Source organism: Ctenopharyngodon idella, chromosome 21, assembly GCF_019924925.1.
Source record: "Ctenopharyngodon idella isolate HZGC_01 chromosome 21, HZGC01, whole genome shotgun sequence".
Lineage (NCBI taxonomy): Eukaryota > Metazoa > Chordata > Actinopteri > Cypriniformes > Xenocyprididae > Ctenopharyngodon > Ctenopharyngodon idella.
Window position 1 is genome coordinate 11,211,210 of NC_067240.1, and position 21,828 is coordinate 11,233,037.

Sequence of the window (21,828 nt, forward strand, 5' to 3'; positions counted from 1 at the left end):
AACCATTCAGTGATCTGCAGTGTTTACACATCACATTTAGTATCGGTACAGCACGCTTGGAACCTCCACCAAGATGGTACTATTTAAGCGAGCCGTACTGTTCCATACCAAGCCATCCCATGCAGTGGAAAAGCGCCAAAAATGAGCCAAAGTGAGTCGTACCGAACCGTACCATGCAGTGGAAAAGCGCCTTATTAAAACGCATCAACTCCATGAAGCACAACAAAATCTAATTTTTGACATTATTGATGCTGCTTACAATCGTAATGCAAAGGACTGGTCTATTGGGCATAGATTAAGCATTTAAATAAAAGGGTTATTGAGCTTTTTACACTGTCGTATACCATAAAAGATCATGCACGGTGACAGGAAATAAAAATGAACACAAAGATCCTGCCTACCTTACACAAAGTGGACTTGCTCTCCGAAGTAGAGCAAATTGTTTCTATGCACACTGCAATGGTCACAATATGACGTCACACTCTGCGAGTATGTTTTTTTTTTTTTTTTTTTTTTTTTTTAACATAATTCAACATATAAACAACACTTTTTAATAGATCACTTAAAGTGTTTATTACAAATAAATTACTAAATGCTAAAAATGAATAAATGTGTAAACAGGGTGTGCTGCAGGCTGCTCCCCCAGCATCCCTACTTCCTGCTCCCTTGTATTTATAGCATGAGAAATAATAACTAAAAAACAGAGTGCTATCATGAAGTGCTGCAGGCTGGATTCAAACACAAGGGCCGTTTCTCAATATGCATTCTTAAGCGATCTTGCATCTTTGTTTTCTCATGCTGAGTCATCATCAACTGTCGAAATTCAATTCCAATACTCAAGAACGCAAGTACAGAGAACGCATGAAAGTACTCAGATATTTTCTTGATATCGAGGATGCATTGAATGCAGACTTGAGAGAATCGAACCATTAGTAATCCCAGTAGATGCTCGGGCTGGCCACGAACGGAAGCCTGTAAGCTTTACACTTCTCGTTCTCACTTAAGAGATTCCTGCTGCAAGTTCACAAATACATAACATAAACATTTGTCCATTTGTTTTACTTAATTTTAATAAAGTGATAAAGACCTGAAGAAAGCCTGCAGTATTTTTATTGGCATATTAGAAAGAATCTTAACATTGACAAAGCATGTAGGTAACATTAAACATACATACTCATTTTCACAAATACACAGGATAAAATAAAATAATGTGTAAATAATGTCTATAATAATATGAAATAAGTGTTTTAATATGTTATGACATTTGTTTGTGATGTTATGTTGTATTTATTGTGCATTGGACGCTACTTTAAATATGCTGGGATGGTCAGTTGAGCAACAAGTCCGCAGCACATCTCAATTCTCACAAGGATGCGTTCTGTGGATCCTTCTGAGTTTGTTCTTTCAAGGTAGCCTGGCAAGACCGGTCTCCATGAGAGCGCAAGTCTGTTCTTTGCGTTCTTGGAATTGAGAAACAGCCTAGTGTATGTGCTAAGCACATACACTAACCACAATGCACATGGTTCTGGGAAAAACACTGTTTCTTCATTATATATAAAAAATTGTCGCAATATATAAAATTAGAATCAGTCTGTCCTATATGAGCTACTTGCAACATGACGTAATCTCTGTCTCAAAGAGCCATGTGGCATTGCATTTAACTTCCACAATTAGCAGAGTTTCTTTTGAAAGCTGAATGTAGACCTGAGTATAAATCAAATCCATAACATAAACCTGAGCCTTAATTGTCAGCTTTTTATGTTGAAAGCAGCTTTGATGTGTGATGGTAACCTTGCCTGAGCTGAACCTCTCCTGAGTCAGGGAATTAAAATTCTGTTTTAAAAGACTTCAGTGGATTTAGTATGTGTTCAGATCCACATGAGGCAGCGGGTTTGACTTTAGTATTGACATCTCGTCAGAGACTCCCACCCCAGACTGAGAGATTTCATCTTTCTAGACAGAGAAGAGACTAGACAGCGCATGTTATTATAGTCCTTCATATAGTACATGACTTTGCTATCGCTAAGGATTTATAAGACTCTAAGAAAGATTTTTATGAATTGGTGTATTTGATCGCCATCTTGAATGAGTGATATAAGGAATCTAGAGAGCTGGGTAATAACTGCTAGTAATGAAATAAGGTTATTTAAATATGAAATTGTGAGGAAATAATATTTTTAAAAATCCTTATCCATTAAATCCCAAATAACTGAAAAAGTCATGGGGCCAACTATTGTAGAAAGAAGGGGCCTTCGAGTAAAAAAGGTTGAGAACCACGGTTTTTTGAAGGTTCTGCAGGTCTAGTTATGACTACTGTCACACGTACGCGGCTATAAAGTGATATATTTTCCTTCACCTTTCCGACTCAGGACTGTCATACCTCATTAGGTGGGAACTTTTCCTCTGCCGTTCCGATTTCTTGCACTATCACTCTCACTGGTGCCTGCTTCTGACGGACGCCTAGAAAAGTGTGTTTTAATTTCTAAAAGCCCATTTCAATTTTAGCGCTCTCTGTTTCTGTGTCTGTCTCTCACTCCATCTCTTCTCAGAGAAGACAGAAAAAATGCAGCCAGTTGGTTAATCGTGTCCCCCTCTGTCTGCGCGCAGAGCTATTTTCTCTGTGTTGCTGTGCAGATGGCCTAGATCTTTCTGCCTGACTGCATCGGGAACAGCAGGGAGAGGCTGATACACATCATCATTGAGTGTGCGTGTATATGTGTGTGTATGTGTGTGTTGCTTCTCTACATTATTTAATTCCCAGTCCTCGCTGCACACACCCCACCACGTCCTCCAACGCAGCACAAATCAGGATTTTTCTATCAGTGTTCCTAGAACACGACGGGCACGCCGTGTATCTACAGTCGCTGCCCTGAACTGAACCATACACCAGCGAAGTGGTATTGGGCCAAGTGGGTTGTTCTCAAACTGTGTGTGTGTGTGTGGGTTTTATATATATATATATATATATATATATATATATAATATATATATAAACCTTATCAATAGATCAAGAAGAGAAGCAGCCAAATGGATGTGCTGAATTCACATACATGTGCTTGAAGGTTTTTCACTCAAACCAATCGCTCTAGCTACATTCGTTCAGATTTTAGGACACCGTTTTGTTCCTAAACCTAAATGACATCCTGTCACTTTTGTTTAGGATCTGATATTGGGGTCTCTTGTTTTTGTGTTCCTCAATGCTATTTTTATTTATTTTTTGGGCTCTATATTCTTGCCTGAATGCTGACTGAGCTTTTCCATTTTAATTTTCAAAAAAAAAAAAAAAAAAAAAAAAAAAACCAAGGCATCAGGGCTTTTAATGTTTTTGAGCTTGTCACCATTATGAATTGAAAAGGTGACTTTTGATTGTCAGGTCTGACAGTAAACATTTACCCAGACCTTGTTTGCGTTTGCATTTTGACTTGAGGTTTCTGAAAAGAACACCACTCACAAAATGTGACCGTTATTGGCGCACCGTAGGCAGAGCTTTGACACACTAACCAGTCTTATGATTGGATGAATCGGCAATGTGGGTTTGATTGGCAGTCTCACACATTTTTTTTCTGCTTGTCATCAGCTTAGACCCATGACATTTTTTTTTCTCGTAAGATGTCACCCTGCATTAACTACATGTCCCTAGATGCAGATACAGCTTTTATTCTCAGTTTTTTTTTTTTTTTTTTAAACAACCTGTCTCGATTTTTGCTTAAAACAAGAACATGAACATGTATTTTACATGTACTTGCTTTGTAGATCAGCTTAGGTCAGTCATTCTATTTTGTACAATATGTGTGTGTGTGTGTATGTGTGTGTGTGTGTGTGTACATATATATATATATAACGTTTTTAAAGTGACAATTAAGCATATTTGCCCTCAATAAAACTTAGGGCATGTCTGAACCAGTGGTGGATGCAGAAAGTGTATGATGGGTGGACCAGAATAATTTGCATCATCACATGTTTTTCAACTGGCTTAATTTGGAAGAAAAAAAATGTCAAAAAAATGTGCCCGGTGCAGACCTGTTGGATGGGTTTATTATAAGAGAGACACTCACATTCACTCTGGACTGTCTTTAGCCTACTCAATTACTTACTCATGACACATGGCAACACAGCTAAAAGCATTTCTCATATGTTGGACCTTTTATTGAATGTAGTCTACTTTTACCTGTTGAGACATGCCTTCATAAGCATGGAAGCACCTGTAAGAGATGTTTGAATCGGTGGAGGCGAGACGCGTGTTTGCAAGATTGCTTTATATTTGTAATTCTGCTAAGTGTCACTAGTGTCGCAGAAACCATACTTCACCTTTAAGCACTAAAGCACCTGAAGCGCCCGCTTTGCACAGTGCATTCAACTGTGAGCGGCTGCCATGTAAAAAAATGAAAACAAAAACAAAGCAGGAGAGAGCTATCAAACCTGAGTACTGATAACAACTATATCACAAAGAGAAATCACAATATTTGATTCATGTATCAACAACCTACCATTGCTAATACAGCACATACAGTATATGTGGCCTATGTACAGTTCAGAAAACCCCTTGCTCACAAATATTAAATGCAAATATTGCATAACCATGCCACAGAGGGCCAGACTAAAAACCTGCCCATATCTTACCTTGTATGGCTGATCATGATGTCTGTTCTAAATGAGTCGGATTCAGCTGGGTTTTCAATTGATGTTGAAAATATCGTCATAATCCTATCCTATATCATATCCGTTAGCTCTCTTTCAAAACACAAGTGTCTGATTTTAAGCCGTCCTGTCGACTTTGTCTAGATGGTTTTTATTTTTTATTTTTAATGTGTCATAGTTCTTTAGCCATTTTGTAATAACATAAATAAAGGGCACTGCTAATTGGAATCCAGATATTGGAACAAAGAAGAAGATAACATTGCTACTGGCATTATATAACTGAAGAGACTAATTGGCATATTCATATTAATATTAGGATCGAGTTCTAATGCATGGAGAAAAAAAAACAAATCACATTTAAAATAATTGAGGAATTGTAAAATGTTAAGAAGTTTGTATTATTTTATAATCATAATGTGCTAATGAATGATTAAAAGCATTAAGCTTGAGCATTTAAAGTGACAGATGACAAAACTGCTCGTTTAGAATAATCGGAACAATATCATGTGTTGGTGTGGACGCACACTTCCGGTTTAACCAGAAACATAATGCCTACATATGTCTGCATTTATTTATACAGACCTGAAAAATAACCCCAAAGCTAAAAACACTGCACGAATGGCAGTTGATGTATATTTGGAACTTTTTAAAGCAGAATTGTGCAGTTCGGTTATGACAGTGTCTTCCTGTCCACTCAGACAGCAGTCTCTCTTCTGTCTGAGAGGATGCCACTGTTTCTGACTCGGTGTGTTTAACTCACTGTACACACAGCACACACATCACTGAGTCTCTCGCGCCTCGCTGATCTGGACCGGCCCACTTCTCTCATTCCCTGCTCAGCCCCTCACAAAACGCAGATAAAGCTGCAGTCAACATTTGTTTTGTAAATGGGCACATGCCGTAGAAATGTAATCCTGCCTACAGTTGATCGCTCAGTCATGTGACTTGACCTAGTTTTCCTTCTCTCCCTCTCTCAGAATTCCATCCTCCTTCAATTCTCCCTCCTCTCCACTCCTTCCTTTGCTTTTCATTTAGCCTGCATGAAGAGGAAAAATGTTGTATTCCATATGTCTTGTAAGGATGTGCAAAATTACATAAAATAATCTAGTTGGTTAGTTGTCTGAATGACTAGCTAAAGTCCTGTATAATTAGGCTGATTTAGGGTCATGTCCACCTCACACTGATCAGGAGCGTTTCTTAGAATTTGTTCACGGTGTTTCAACATTTATTTTAGTTTACCATGCTAACAGTGTAATGGCTAAAATTCTCCTAAAAGTCTCTAATTCATTCCATTAATTTGTTGCAGCTGGTAACAAATCCCAACACCCCCAGTTTTTTTCTTTTTGTACAGTGTATATATACTTGCGAAAGTATTCGTACCCCTTCTTTTTTCACATTTTATGTTGCTGCCTTATGTTAAACTACTTTAAATTACTTTTCCCACATCAATCTACACTGCATACACCATAATGACAAGGCAAAAAACAGATTTGTGTCAACTTTGCAAATTTATTAAAAATAAAAAACTGAAATAAGTACATTGCATAAGTATTTGTACCCTTGGCTCAGTACTTAGTTGAATCCCCTTTACAGCCTCATGCCTTTTTGGGTATGATGCAACAAGCTTTGCACATCTGCATTTGGTGATTTTTTTTTTTTTTTTTTTTCCTGCCATTATTCTCCTTGGATCCTCTCAAGCTCTGTCACGTTGGATGGGGAACATCGGTGGACAGACATTTTCAGGTTTCTCCAGAGATGTTCGATTGGGTTCAAGCCCAGGCTCTGGCTGGGCCACTCAAAGACTTTCACAGAGTTGTCCATAAGCCACTCTTGTATTGTCTTAGCTGTGTGCTTTATCCTTTTGGAAGTTGGACCTTCTGTCCAGTCCGAGGCTCTGGACTAAGTTATATATATTAACATATGCAGACAAGCTAAGACAGCTAAATGTTTTCATGCATAAAGACATGAGAAGTTATGTGTAGAAAAATGTGGGATTATTATACAAAAAGATAAAACTGCTTTTAATATATATATATATATATATATATATATATATATATATATATATATATATATATATATATATATATATATACATCCATACATACATACAGTATCTCACAGAAGTGAGTACACCCCTCACATTTTTGTAAATATTTTATTATATATTTTCATGTGACAACACTAAAGAAATGACACTTTGCTAAAATGTAAAGTAGTGAGTGTACAGCTTGTATAACAGTGTAAATTTGCTGTCCCCTCAAAATAACTCAACACACAGCCATTAATGTCTAAACCGCTGGCCACAAAAGTGAGTACACCCCTAAGTGAAAATGTCCAAATTGGGCCCAATTAGCCATTTTCTCTCCCCAGTGTCATGTGACTTGTTAATGTTACAAGGTCTCAGGTGTTAATGGGGAGCAGGTGTGTTAAATTTGGTGTTATCGCTCTCACTCTCTCATACTGGTCACTGGAAGTTCAACATGGCACCTCATGGCAAAGAACTCTCTGAGGATCTGAAAAAAAGAATTGTTGCTCTACATAAAGATGGCGTAGGCTATAAGAAGATTGCCAAGACCCTGAAACTGAGCTGCAGCACGGTGGCCAAGACCATACAGCGGTTTAACAGGACAGGTTCCACTCGGAACAGGCCTCGCCATGGTCGACCAAAGAAGTTGAGTGCACATGCTCAGCATCATATCCAGAGGTTGTGTTTGGGAAATAGACGTATGAGTGCTGCCAGCATTGCTGCAGAGGTTGAAGGGGTGGGGGGTCAGGCTGTCAGTGCTCAGACCATACGCCGCACACTGCATCAAATTGGTCTGCATGGCTGTCGTCCCAGAAGGAAGCCTCTTCTAAAGATGATGCACAAGAAAGCCCACAAACAGTTTGCTGAAGACAAGCAACTGGAACCATGTCCTGTGGTCTGATGAGACCAAGATAAACTTACTTGGTCAGATGGTGTCAAGCGTGTGTGGCGGCAACCAGGTGAGGAGTACAAAGACAAGTGTGTCTTGCCTAAGGTCAAGCATGGTGGTGGGAGTGTCATGGTCTGGGGCTGCATGAGTGCTGCCGGCACTGGGGAGCTACAGTTCATTGAGGGAACCATGAATGCCAACATGTACTGTGACATAGTGAAGCAGAGCATGATCCCCTCCTTTCGGAGACTGGGCCGCAGGGCAGTATTCCAACATGATAACGACCCCAAACACACCTCCAAGACGACCACTGCCTTGCTAAAGAAGCTGAGGGTAAAGGTGATGGACTAGCATCTATGGGGCATCCGCAAATGGAAGGTGGAGGAGCGCAAGGTCTCTGGAAAATAATGGTGGCCACACAAAATATTGACACTCTGGGCCCAATTTGGACATTTTTACTTAGGGGTGTACTCACTTTTGTGTCCAGCGGTTTAGACAATAATTGCAGATATGCCCATTAGGAAAAACCTGGCTGTATACCAAGAGATGACAGGAAATTAACATGTTCAGTATAAGAACATTTTAAGTAAAGATTTGTAAACAAGTGATTGTTAACTATAGGCTGTTACTTTATTGTTATCAACCAACTTTGCATGTGCGGACCATTTTGCAAAAATAAAGCAACCAACAAATAAATAAACCTCACGAGGGAGCAAACCCAAACTCCTCGCAACCGAGGGAGACAACCAGTCCCCCCATCCCAAATGGAAGTGAACAAAATAGAGTAAACCCCTTTTGAAAATCACCATAAAGACTACATTATTACATTGTTACACCGGTAGGTGGCGAGAAGTGACTGTTAAAAATGTATTTGTCATTGAATCGTTCATTAAAAAGATTGGTTCAAAAATGTTGATTCAATGAAACAAGTGACATCTCTATAACTGAATTGAATTGAATCATTTATTCAAACCGATAAAAAAAATAATATAATAATAATAATAATAATAATAATAATTCATTCAAATTAACTAAATATGTTTTTGTAAATAGACTGCACAACTAACATTATGTCAGAACCTCTAGCAAATTACATGTTATTTTTTCAGTTGTCTATTCTGAATCATGAGAGAATTGTGAACACTATTTAAAAAAAATTGTGATTCTCAATTTCCAGAATCTTGAGTAAAAACAGCATCATAACCTCATGTGATGAAACGGGTTGTGAGAGGGAGACGGTGTGACCTGTTCAATTCAGTATGCAGCACATATGCAAATTCCTAGGCATTGTATCTTTAATTTGGACAAAATCAAACAGGTAATTTTCTCCAAGCAGAGATTCTGTTGAATGAACATGTTTGTGCCATCACACAATTCATAAATGTTATTCATTGACCTTTCATGTGCCTGCTTGGTAATTAAGAAAATATTGTTTGGAGGAAACATGAAATAGGCCTGTTTAGTGTTATTATAGATTATATAATATTTTATATTTAAATACATCTGAAAAGTCATTGAAAGTAAGAAAAAAAACAAAAAAAAACTTCCCAACTAGAGTCCTCCCAGTGAATTTCAGCCATTTCCAGCCCTGTATATATACTATATTAAATACATATATTTACTATATTTATTATTTAAAGGGGTGGTATAATGCAATTTTTACAAGATGTAAAATAAGTCTCTGGTGTCCCCAGAGTGTGTATGTGAAGTTTTAGCTCAAAATACCCCACAGGTAATTTTTTTTTTTGTAGCATGTTAAATTTGTCACTTTTTGAAGGTGAGCAAAAACGCTCTGTTTTTGTGTGTGTCCCTTTAAAGGCAAATGAGCTATTGCTCTCAAGAAGAGGGCGGAGTTTCAGGAGCTCATGTTAGCAGCTCCGATTAACGTTACCTCACGCAGACTCACTGAAAATGTCAAAAAATGTTCAGCCTTTTATGTTCAAACCGGAGTCTAACAATGATGGAGAGACTCAAGAAGAAGTGACAACATGTAGAATGCAACATTTATGTAGCTGATGTGGAGTTAACCACATCTTAAAGTCCATAACACCATAGTCTTAAAGTCATTAATTAGCATATCCTATTATGATAATCTATAAATCGCTTGTGTGGGAACTGTTGTAAGATGCCTACAGAGCCAGAGAATATATGCTGCATGAAAATAGAACAGGTATAGTTTAGTTTAATTACGGTTATACCTTGTCATGTTGTCACCTTGCTTTTATGACATGCTATTGCATTTGTTACGTACTGTATTGCAATAACATGGCCTCACCCCTTTGTTGCGTGTTCTCGGGGGCAGGGTTTATGTAAATTCTAGGGTTAGTGATTTCACCAACCCAGGAAGAAGCTCGTTGTAGTCCCTACCAGCCGTTTGTTGTAGTCCTTACAGAGAATTCTTTAAAAGAAAATCTCTCTCTTTGCTTTGAACTTTGAGCATCCTAACTTTGCAGATGTTGTTTGTGCTCTAACAGCAACATTACACACTGACTAAAGTTAAAAATGTGTAATCATAATCAACCACTCCTTTAAGTTGTTTTCTGAAATTTTCCATGGTATCCCAGACTCCAGTTTGAAATGCGCTTTATTAGCAAATACACCTTGACCCATCCCTGGCATCCACATGCGTTTCTGATCTCCACCTTTCATTATGTGTCCATAGAGTCATTGTTTATTGTGCTTCAAGTTACAAGGAGCTATAATCACTTTATTTTACAAGAAATACATTTGCTGTCATTACCACATATATTAAAACAGCATGAGCTTTGTTTGTCATCGGCATACGTTCAATTCAATCACTGTAGTGCTGGCAACCTGCGTGGTTTTGTAATCACTACTCTGTTTACATTACTGGCTAATGTTCATGTTTTTAGATGCATGCAAGATGCAGACGGAGAAAAATAATGAAGACTGCAGGCTTGCATCAGCTTTTCACACTGACTCGCACATCTGGTTGATCTCTAAACTAAAAAAAAAAGCATACTTATAATGGTCCTTAAAAGACCTCATTGATTCCAAAGCAAGTTTTATTGTATTTTACTGTCAAGATGGTACACATCGATGTACACTCTCTGATTAGTCACTCCGGGAGGTGATTCACATGAACATCATCACTTATGAGCTCCACATGAGGTCCTCTCTTCATCTGTCATTTCAAAGCACATGCTCATATACTGGAGTGTTTGCTCAGCAAACTGTTTGCAATTCTCGTCTGGATCGTAATCTTGCCTCGTGCCGCCCCACTTGACCTGCTGGGTGAGTTTTACTCTCATTGTGAGAGCAGCGACCCAACGCAGTCAACACACATTCAGTGCAAACACTCTGATTTCTTTATGTTTGCATAATTGTGCGTTTGCCGTCATATGAGAGATGTGGACACAGGTGCCCTGTTGATATACTGAGATTTAAGCACCGAGTACTTCTAATGTGGTGTCAGCCTTTACATATGTGTCTTAGGAAAAGAGATCTAGTTGGCATACCGCATTCTACAAAATGTTGAAGCTCCAAAAAAGCACATAGTAAGGAGCCAGATTCAGTGAAGGATTCAGAGAGATTCCACAGTAATGATGATACAGTAATCTCTGAGTCTTTTTGAATGATTCAATAAGAGTCATTTGATCATGAATCAGACTACACTGTCTCACTGTATGGCCGTCCTTGCGTCTAGCCGTCCACTGATACTGAATTCAGATGCTGACCTGTTTTTTGTCCCCTGTGTGTATTTCTTGCTTGCATTTCATGACTTGATGGTGAAACAATGATTGTGAGTTTGAAATAAACCGCCATCTGCTGACAGCTAGCTAAGCGTTAATTACATACCATATTCTCAGTAGGGATCAGCCCTAGAAATCAGAACAACGTGTTATTTGATTGAAATGTTGCAGACTTAAGCCAACAAGCCCAAATTCAATGTTTTTGGGTGACTTTGTGGAACCTACTAACATTTCCTGTTTGATACCACAGTTTTTATCTGTTTAAGAGATTTCTAAAGACTCCTTATTATGAATAGAGGAGTAGCACTAAACAACTTTGACAAGTACACTACCATTTAAAATGTTAGGGCTATTTTTTTATGTTTTTGAAAGTCTCTTATTCTCGCCAAAGGTGCATTTATTTGAAAAAAAACAGTAATATTGTAGCATTTTATTACAATTTCAAATAACTGTTTTATTCCTGTAATGGCAAAGCTGAAATTTCAGCATCGTTACTCCAGTCTTCAGTGTCACATGATCATTCAGAAATCATTCTAATATGCTGATTTCGAGCTCAAACTTTCTAATTATCAATGTTGAAAATGCTGCTTATTAGTTTTCAGGATTATTTGATAAATGGAAAGTTCATTTATTTGAAATAAAATACGTTTGTAACATTTGAACGGCAGTTTATATGTTGCATGTTTCCTGTTGGCCAAGTGTCTGTTTGATAGGTTATTTTTGTTTAACACTAAAATAAGAATACCACATAGATAGCGATGGGGTTAATGTTTTGTCTAATTATGCAGCATGCAGCAAGCTAAGCCCATTTAGATGTATAACAGGAAGTACTTGTAGAGCACAGGTCATCTTTTGCAACCTCCGCTCACTCCTCCAAATTCTTGCTGTTTTTCATCGTCTGTTCATTTGGAATCAAATTAGAGTCCGTTTCGACATGTAAATTTCAAAATAAATACTGTTTTATGAGTATCTCTCTCTCTCTCTCTTTCATCCAGATCAGACTCCTGTCATGTGTTCAGTAACAGTACAGATGTGAGCCGGGCGTCAGGATTTTAAACGCTTCCTTGTCTCAGCTCTCATCAAAGAAAGCTCTCTCTTCAGTCCAATCACACAAATTTGATTATGCTGTTTGCCCAAGGAACTTTTCGAAACGCTGGGCAGAAAGTGAGGCCCTTGTTTTCAGCATGTGCCCTGCAGCAGGCCTGGCCTGCCATACAGAAGCCATCTTTGACATTTCCCCCTTAACCTCATTACCACTGCTGCCTCCTTCCTTCCTGGCCCCTCCTATCTCTTTCTGTGTCTTCTTTTTGCTTTCTATCTTTCTCTCTTAAAGTGTTAGTTCAACCAAAAAATGAAAATTCTATCATTAATTTCTCACCCTCATGTCGTTCCACACCCACAAGACCTTCATTCATCTTTGGAACACAAATTAAGATATTTTTGATGAAATCCGAGAGCTTTCTGACCTCGGATAGACTGCAACGCAATTACCACTTTCAAGGCAGGTAGTAAAGACATTGTTAAAATAGTCCATGTGACTACAGTGGTTCAACCTTAATGTTACGAAGTGACGAGAATACTTTTTGTGCACAAAAAACAAACTAAAATAACTTTATTCAACAATTTCTTCTCTTACCTGTCAGTCTCTTGCACTGTTGACATAGCAAACACAGTGCAGCGCTTCCGGGTTCTATGTCAGAACGCCGACTCATTATTGGCCAGCTCCTGCGTAAGCATCACACGCATGCGTCGTGATGTTCATGTGAAAAGCATCGGTCAATACTGAGCTGACGTTCTAACATATCATATATGTTCAAGTGTTCAAGACCACAGTTGCATATTGTTTCTCAATGTAAAATATGTCTTAAATATTTATAGTATATTCATAGATAAATTTAAAATAGAATTTTTGGTCATAACATGATAAAAATACTTTAACAATGCAAATATACATAAGCCAAATACAGTTTGACAACATCATGATAAATAACAGTCAGAAGCAGCATGTCTGACTGTGGTCTTAAGAGTGTCTGCTAAGTCCGTGCCTTGTTCGGAATGAACATTCAATGTGAGACCGAGAGTAGCATCTGCGGTCACAACTGTTAGTGGCACAGCCCTTTCACACCTACACAGAACCACACTTAAACACACACTTTGTCATCTTGAGAATAAGAAGGTGCAGGCACCGAGAAAATGCATCATTTCAGTCAACTGAAGACATCCACTAGTGTTAAGCCCTGTTTTGAAGACTCTTCTTGTCAGGTTGTGGATCTGAAACTGGAAAGGGGTTGGAATTGAGATATGCAAAACTAGGTTTTAAAAATTGCTTAGCTGGTGGGTTACTTGAATGACTAGTTGAGTAAGAAAACAAAACTCAATAATTAGGCTGGTTTTAAGTTCACCTGACTCTGATCGGATGCATTGGGAGCATTTAGGTAAGATGTGTTTGTGTTAGAAAACAAAAGGGCCCAAATCACAGGACATGTTTCCTAAAAGTTGGGACTATTTTTTTTTTTTTTAATGAGACACACCAGAAAAAACAAAGTTCTCTTTGTGGGATGTTCAAAAAATTAGCAAGACGTGACTCAATGGTCGATTTTAGCATGAGTATGGCTGTAGTGGTTATGCTTAAAAGGTGCAGTATGTAATATTGACAGCTAGCGGTTGAAATAGGTACAGGAGTCCAAATTCAAAATAGAGAGAGTTGTCCTCAATCTGACAACGAGCGTGAGCGTCGAGTCTGCTTGTTGCCAGATTGAGGACACACAACAGGAAGAAGCTCAGTTGACAATGGGAAGGCGAGGAGACTTACACACTGTAAGTTGATGAATTGACTTATCTGCGTTTTAATGTGCCTCTGGTCATAGAGATTTTTAGATGGATGCTGAGGCTTTTTAGGTCAGGTAGAATCTGCGATCTCTGATCATATTTGTTTGCTGGCTTCCATGGCTGCAATACGTGGTGTTTTGCTCCAACTGGCAACCCGGGGTGTCAAAATACTATTGGGTAAATTGGCAGTGGGCGGGATCACACACACCAAAACAAAAAAACTGACATTTTGACACGGAACGCACATTTCAAAGTAAAATAACTGTCTTTAGCATTGTTTTTAGGAGAAGTGAGTATGTGAACTTAAATATCTGCTAACATATTATGGTATTTTTATGCTTTAGTACAGTCAAAAAAATTAGATACAGCACCTTTTAAAGGGGTGCATAAAATAAGTCATTTTATCTTTTTATATTTAATTTTTTTTAAATTGTATTTATTGTTTCAGTTGATATTGAATATATCAGCCCATATTGGATATTTAATTTTGCATATTGATTTGGATTAACTTTTTCATTTGCTTGTGAATTATTGATTTTATTTTTTTAGTATGTAGTATTTTTTAAATTTTTTACATTTAAAGCTCACTAATTAAAGTACCACCGTCTTGATTATTTAGACTAATTATTTTATGATGGCTACTTAACCATTGTGATCGATTCGGTGTCAAATGTGTTTGCTGCTTAATATATTTCAGGGTGATAAACACAGCGGTTCTCTAGAGCGATGTGGCTTAGTAAGCCATCTAAAAAGGCTGGTACAGGAAAGTTGTGGTTATGGGTTCATGGGCAGTTAGGGTGGCAGGGGGTGGATGTGGTATTTAGTTTAAAGCAGCAAGCACCTGATGATATCAGCGTAGTGGGGTCTGAGTGTGGCCTTTGACTTGACACTTAAAACCACTGCGCTCAGCATGGGGCCAGCAGGCAGACCTGGTGTCAGTCTGTGTGACCTGTCCTTTTTTTTTTTTTTTTTGATTGTTCAAGGCAGAACACCTGTGGTCTCAGCAGTGGCCTTGTAAAGGCTGGAATTTCAGAGCAAGGTAGGGTTACGCCCCCCGTCGGGACCTTCACTGTTGAAGCGAGGGCGAGAAAGACACAGAATGTGTTAAATCTTCACGTAAAACATTAAGCTTTTCAAGTCCTCCCTGTGTTTTATGTCTCTCGCTTTTATCTTGACCTCTGGACAGTGTCTTCCTTTCCAGTCCTATTGAAAACCTGGTTTCGCTGACTAAACATGAAGTCAAAATGCGTTACAGGCCTGCAACGTCACATAGGTTATTTCCAAAGAGAACGGCGAGAGAACAAAGGCTTGATGGAAAGGTGCAGGGGGAAGGTTTCCAGTCGAAACGGACAGTTTGTTGAGCAAAAGGTTTGACATTTCCTTCATGCTGATCAGCATCCAAGACATGTGCTCTCCAATGAAAGAGCGATTGTGCCCATGCGTCATTGATTTCCAGAGTAGCTTTTGGGGTTTAACCAGGAGACCCAACAAAGTCAGGTTGTCATTCTTGATGGGCTTTGATTAAAGCACCGTGGAGGTTGCGTCTGTCCGATCTAGCATAACTGTCAGTTCGGTAATTGAATCTAATGAGAGGCTTCTCTGCCTGATTATTTCTGTAAGTGGAAAGCAAACATCTGAAGTTAATTTTTGGACACCACAGTGGAATACACTCGTAGGCCTTGAGAGAACAGGGGAACCGCGTTTGGCACGTGTATCCACAGCGAGAGTGTGCTTTGAAAGGGTTATTGGTTCATCAGTTCAGGGGTTGTTTGAAAATCCTCAGCGTCCTTCACATTAGATTGAAAATACGCTCCTCTGAATGCTTCCACATTCAAGGATGAGGCAATCTGCTTAACGTCAGTAGCCGCTAATACAGAGAAGACGACACAATAGGCTTTTCAAGGACGTGAGGAATGCGCTACGCCCATGCTTCTCTGAGCTGTTTGTTGGGCCCAGGAAAAAAGGACCCTGCAAAGTGTGTTTACATAATTGAGTCAGTAATCAGATGGGCACGAATATAGTATTGCAGATGAATCTTCATGATCTAAACCTTTTTTCCAACTCAGTACTCTGAAAAAAGCAGCCCCGAAGCACTGAAATTAAAGGTGAAGTGTGTAATTTCTGCATTACAAATCTGAATTGCAAAAAAAATGACGGCCCAATGATGATCAGACACAAGATTTCTGAATATTGAACGTGTATGTGTGTATATTAGGGGTGCAGCAGTTCAAATTACTCACGGTTTTAGGGTCACGGTTCGGTATGTGCTATGTTCAGGGAAAAAAGGACTACTGTCAAAAAAAAATAAAGAAAATAAGAACAAATAATCAAACTACAAGCAACAGCACAAATAAATAGAGTAGAACAAAGATACAAATAAAATAAACTGTGCTTTTCAGGTATCTAAAGTTTTCAGGTTTTCAGAAATTGAATAAAGTAGCTAATCAAATGTAAAATAACATTAAATTAAATAAAGATTAATCATTAATTATTATTTAAGTTACAAAAGCTATTCAGTCAAGAGCAAAGTAATTTTCCTTGTCTTTTGTTGTTCAATTAACAATAAAAACACATACAGACAGTAGGAATATTAGGCTGCTGTCACTTTAAATCATAAACATAAACATAATCCATAGATCAGTACACTGATAATGAACGTGTTCTTTCTCGAGTGTTTAAGTTCACTTAAAGGCAGGAACACACCAAGCCGATGGTCGGCCGTTGGGCAGTTTTTGTTTTCTCAGTGTGTTCCGCACCGTCGGCTGAAGTTGGTCCTCGTCGGCTTTTTTTCGGCCGATTCGACATGTTGAATCGCCGTCTGAGCTCGTCAGTCCGTCGGGCCATCTGATCATTCTGATTGGCTGTTCAGCTACTGCCACCTGCAGGTACGGAAAGGCATTTTATCTTACGCAGGCGCAGAATGGACGTGCTACTTGGCCGTCGGCTGTCGAGCGTTGGTTTGGTGTGTCAGGCGACCTGTGGACCCAGACGTTGTCGACGTGAGCCAACCCCGCAGTCTGCTTTCGTCGCCACTAGTTCGTCGGCGTCGGCTTGGTGTGTTCCTGCCTTAAGACATAACCTACTATATTTGCTAGGAAACTCGCCAAGATCAGCATGTTGACATAATTTTTGTGTGAATTTGTCTGTTCAAGTGCAAGACTTGAAAGAGAACTCAATATTTGCGAGCTGTACATGCGGTTCCGTGTGTGTGCTTTGGATGAGTGCACAAATCTTCTCACAGCGTGTGCGCACGAGTTCTCTTTCGCATCTTGTGTTTAAGTGTTTAAATTGGCAAGGCTTAAATGAGTTTAGTTTAAACTCAGATAGCAACGTGTGCTGTTCAGGTCTCACCTGCGCTTGTGCGCTATCAACATCCGGGTGATGACGGCGTAAATGACTGGTCATACAGAGCATACGGCACTTGCACTGAACAAAGTTTAGGGGAAGCCACTCTAGCCAGATTGCGTATCAATTGACAGAAGCATACATTAGCCTTGCTCTGTCTGTTTTGTTTTATTTTCAACAAACCACATTATAGATTCGTATGCAACAACATAATCTTAATTTTTGAAACTCCAACAAATGGAATTCCATCTGTTTCAAACAGACCCCCAGTTCCCATCTCATATGTGGCCTTTTTTACATTCTGTTGTTCTTGTGGTCTAACAAACTCTGAATTTTCATATACAGGTTTTTTTTTTTTTTTTTTTTGACTAATACAGTCGCAAAGGGAGATTAAAAGCAGGATTCAACCTTCATGTCCTTCAAGAGCACAACACCAAAGAGCATGTGCGTTCACCCCTAGGCCATGACTTTAAACATCTTTAATATTCCTCTACAAATACTTGATCTATCAGATAAAGCCATCCCAGGCTGCTGATAGCTGTGCTAGTTTCATGTCTCTCGTATCACTCTGCTGTGTCTTTCTTCTCAAATAATAAAATAACTTCAGCTCCTCCTCTTGCTAGAGTCCTAATCACCCTGCCGACATTTATTTTGTGATAATGATGGGCTGACTGTACATCATTACTTACTTAAATGACACTGTGTTTTAGGATTATATTTCATGATGTGAAAAATGATTAATTAAGGTCTATTTTTATAAGCACAGTATTCGTGGGAGCAACGTCTTCCACTTGTATATTTACTTTGCAGATTGGCTACTGATTCAGGATACTGAATCAGAAGAGAGAGATTAAACATGACTAATCAGGGATTTGCGCCAAGTCATAAAGCTTGAGTCCAGAGGAACTGTTAGAAGACAGATTACTTGATCTTAATATTCATCAAGACTGTTTAAGATACAATCACATGTTCACACAGTGGGATGTTTACACACATCCCTGATTAAAACCCATAAATAAAAGTTACACGGCTAGAATAGCCTGTCCGTTGGTGGGTTCTAATTCAGAAATTAAACTGAGTGCTTTATTATTATGGGAAATATGATTTTAATTGGATCCATTACGAAACCATAAACGACTGAGCATATCTGGCAAAATTTGAGCATATCTGAAGCATTTCAAAGATCGTTTGTTTTCATTAGACCCTTTTCTTTGGGACTGTGATTGAGAACTTCCTTTTCCCTTCTCCTTTTTTTCCTTTTTTTTTATGTGGTGGTTCCTGTCCTTCTGCATTACCCATGTTTTTGGAAAAGCAGAGGTTGACTGGGAGCCTTAGCTCATGTGTTAAAGCGGTAATTTTCAGTGACATCGCTCAGAGCAAGCGGGGATGTGTCATTGTCCGCCCTTCACTGGTTACACAATACGGAATCTGTTGGGCTGAAATGAAGGTGATTCACTCCGTCGGGCTTTTAGGCAAGAGCTAATGGGGCCCCACTGACCAGTCGAGCCAGGAAATGAGGGATACGCCACAGGGAAATGTGTCCCCAATGGCCTAAATTCATTTTGATGACCATCACTGATTACTGCCTATTTATTTCAGCCATGTTCAAGCCTTGTATTACATGCTTAATTTGGTTTACGCTGGATTTGTCTGATGTTTTGTTCGCTGGATGAAGTGTGTCCTAGAAAGCAGAAGTGTGAGACCTTAATACCTTTCCTTTTTTGCTGTCCTTTTCTCTGCGTCTACCAGACTTTTACTGTGTTAATGAATTGGCTTCCCCTTTAATCTGTGCAAATTCTCCAATAAGCAATGACTAATCACATGATTTATAATAAGACTTGTGCTCATACGTAGCAAAACAGTTTCCTATAATCTCTTGTGGTTTTCACATGACGCTGATTGTTCATTAATGCATATTTTAGCTACTCCTTTTTTTCTTTTTTTTTTAAACCAGCTTATTTGTTTCATTTAGATATTCAGCACTTTCTTAAAGAGGTAGTTCACCAAAAAAGATTAACTTCTTTATGATGTTCTACTAAAACTTTATGCTATTGCTTTTTTCTTTACACTTTTCTTCTGCTTTTTTGTTCATAGAGAACAAAAACCACAAAAAAAGTACTATAAAATTAGTTCATGACTCAAGTTACTGATAATAATAGTTACTGATAATCTTCCCCTCCAGTGAACTGTTAACATGAGACTTGCTCCAGATCATTGAGTCAATAAGCTGAAGTCGAGAACCAGATTAGTCTGATTCATGGACAACTAATTTAGTTCTATTTGTGAACCAGATCAATCTGTCCATTGAAAAGAACTGGCTCAATATAATTAGTTCATGACATTGAACTGATTCAGATCTTAAGTTCAACTTACTGATTCAGTGATCCAGTTGTAATGATTCTTAAGTTAACAAATCACTCAAGGGGAATGTTATCTATTGTATGACTTCAGAAGATCTAGGAATATAGAGCACAAGGCTATTTATATTTTTATTTATGAGATAGGCAAATGTGGTCACTGTAAATTGTAGTTCTATGGAAAACCACACTATGAAGATTTTTTAGAATTTGTTCCACTGAAAAGTAACAGCAAAATGGGTTTATAACTACATGAGTGCAGTTTTCATTTTTGGCGAAGTAATCGTTACGTAGTTTGATTGTTTCTGTCCCTTTTCCTGTCTTTGTCCAGCTCTTTTCACAGTTTTTTTTTTAATTTTTTTTTTATTTAAAAACAGGCTCAATAATGTCTGTAGTACCTTGCCTTGGTATTGTCTTTAAGGTTCCTTGTCCCTCTCTGACAATTCCATGTTTTTGTCATTTTAATCAAACAGTTGCAGCAGTACGTCCGTTTCCTGTCTCTACCCCCCTCCCACCCCCCTTTCACCAGAGCATCAGCATCCCAGCCAGCTTATCATGGGGAACTAATTCAATATCCCTGTGCCTGATTTAAATGTCATTGGCTGAGCTCATCTGGAATGACATGTTTTTCATGGTGGAAGTAAAGGCGCTTTATTGAGCAGGGACCAGAGCGGGGGGATGCAGCTGCCCTTCGCTCTTCACGTTCGTTCCGATCCGAAAGGTCTACGAGCTTTTTAAGATCATTCGGTGCACATTCAGCGCAAGCTCGCTCATCCTATCTCTCATTGGCTCTGTGAGTCATCACGCATCCTTAGCTGACTTGTGAAAGTAGACTACAGCAAAAGTTATATTCTCAAATGTCAGTCTATCTGCTAGCATAGAGTTTTTTTTATTTTGCTCTCTCAATTTTGTGATTTGTTTTAATAATACAAATATCATATTGATGTTTTTTGCAGGTTGTTCATTTTTGGCTCTTTTCCACTGCATGATACTGCTCGGTACGGCTCACTTTTGAGGGGTTTTCCACTGTGTAGAGTACCTAGTACCTGGTACTTTTTTTAGTACCACCTCAGTTGAGGTTCCAAGCGAGTTGTACTGATACTAAAATGTGACGTGTAAACACTGCAGATCACTGATTGGTCAGAGAGATCATCACTACCAGCGTCACTGGATTTGCGGCACGAGACACCAAACCCGCTAGATTTAAATAGTAACAGCCACCACAGTTTTATTTGTTCACACGACTTTTTTTTTAAACAACTTGCTTTGAATGACCGTCGCATGCAACTTGAAAAAATAAATGGCTGTATCATGGTCAGTAGACGAGGTGGCGGCGCAACTATAACGATCGCTCTATAATCCCACTCACTTTGAAGCAGTACTAAACTGAAGTGGAAAAGCAAACCGAGCCAAAGTAGAGCGAGGCGAGGCGAACAGAGTCAAGGATATAATAATCTCTTTAAAAGTATTTAAGGAGATAGTTCACCTAAAAAAAATAAATTTTATCATTTATTCACCTCACCTATTTGTCAAATATTTGTCCAAACCATTTCTGCAACTGGACAATTGAGCCAGTGAGTTGACTCAAGAATACATAATTTTGTACATTTGAAATGTAGGATATTCTTCCGACTTAACTTTTGTGTTCCACAGAAGAAAGTAAGTCATACGGATTTGAGACAAAACTTGAATGAGTATTGTTCATTTGTGGGTGAACCTGTCCCTTTAAGATTAAATATTGATTGACGGCAAAGCCCTTGCGGTTGCCGTTCTGTGATCTCTCGCCATGTGGGTGATGATATCAGTTAACCCATTGTACCAGAGAAAAGGTCCCTATGTGAGGAATGGCCCAAAAGCCCTGAGATGCACAGCATGGCGTCTTACTCTGACCCCTGCAGGCATGCCTGTATCATCTGGCCTTTTGCCCATACTGAGTCATCCGCCTCCGATCTCACCCCTGCTTCTTTCTTAACTCCCCCTGGCATTTTTTTACCCCCTTGCATTCAGACTCGCATGTCTGGCAGCCTC

The 21,828-nt window shown here is 38.8% G+C and overlaps 1 protein-coding gene across 2 annotated transcripts in view; it reads left to right on the plus strand.

Annotated features, from left to right (window-relative positions):
* rxraa (retinoid X receptor, alpha a) overlaps positions 1–21,828 on the plus strand; it is a 114,812-nt gene that overhangs the window by 13,032 nt on the left and 79,952 nt on the right. The window lies entirely within an intron of this gene.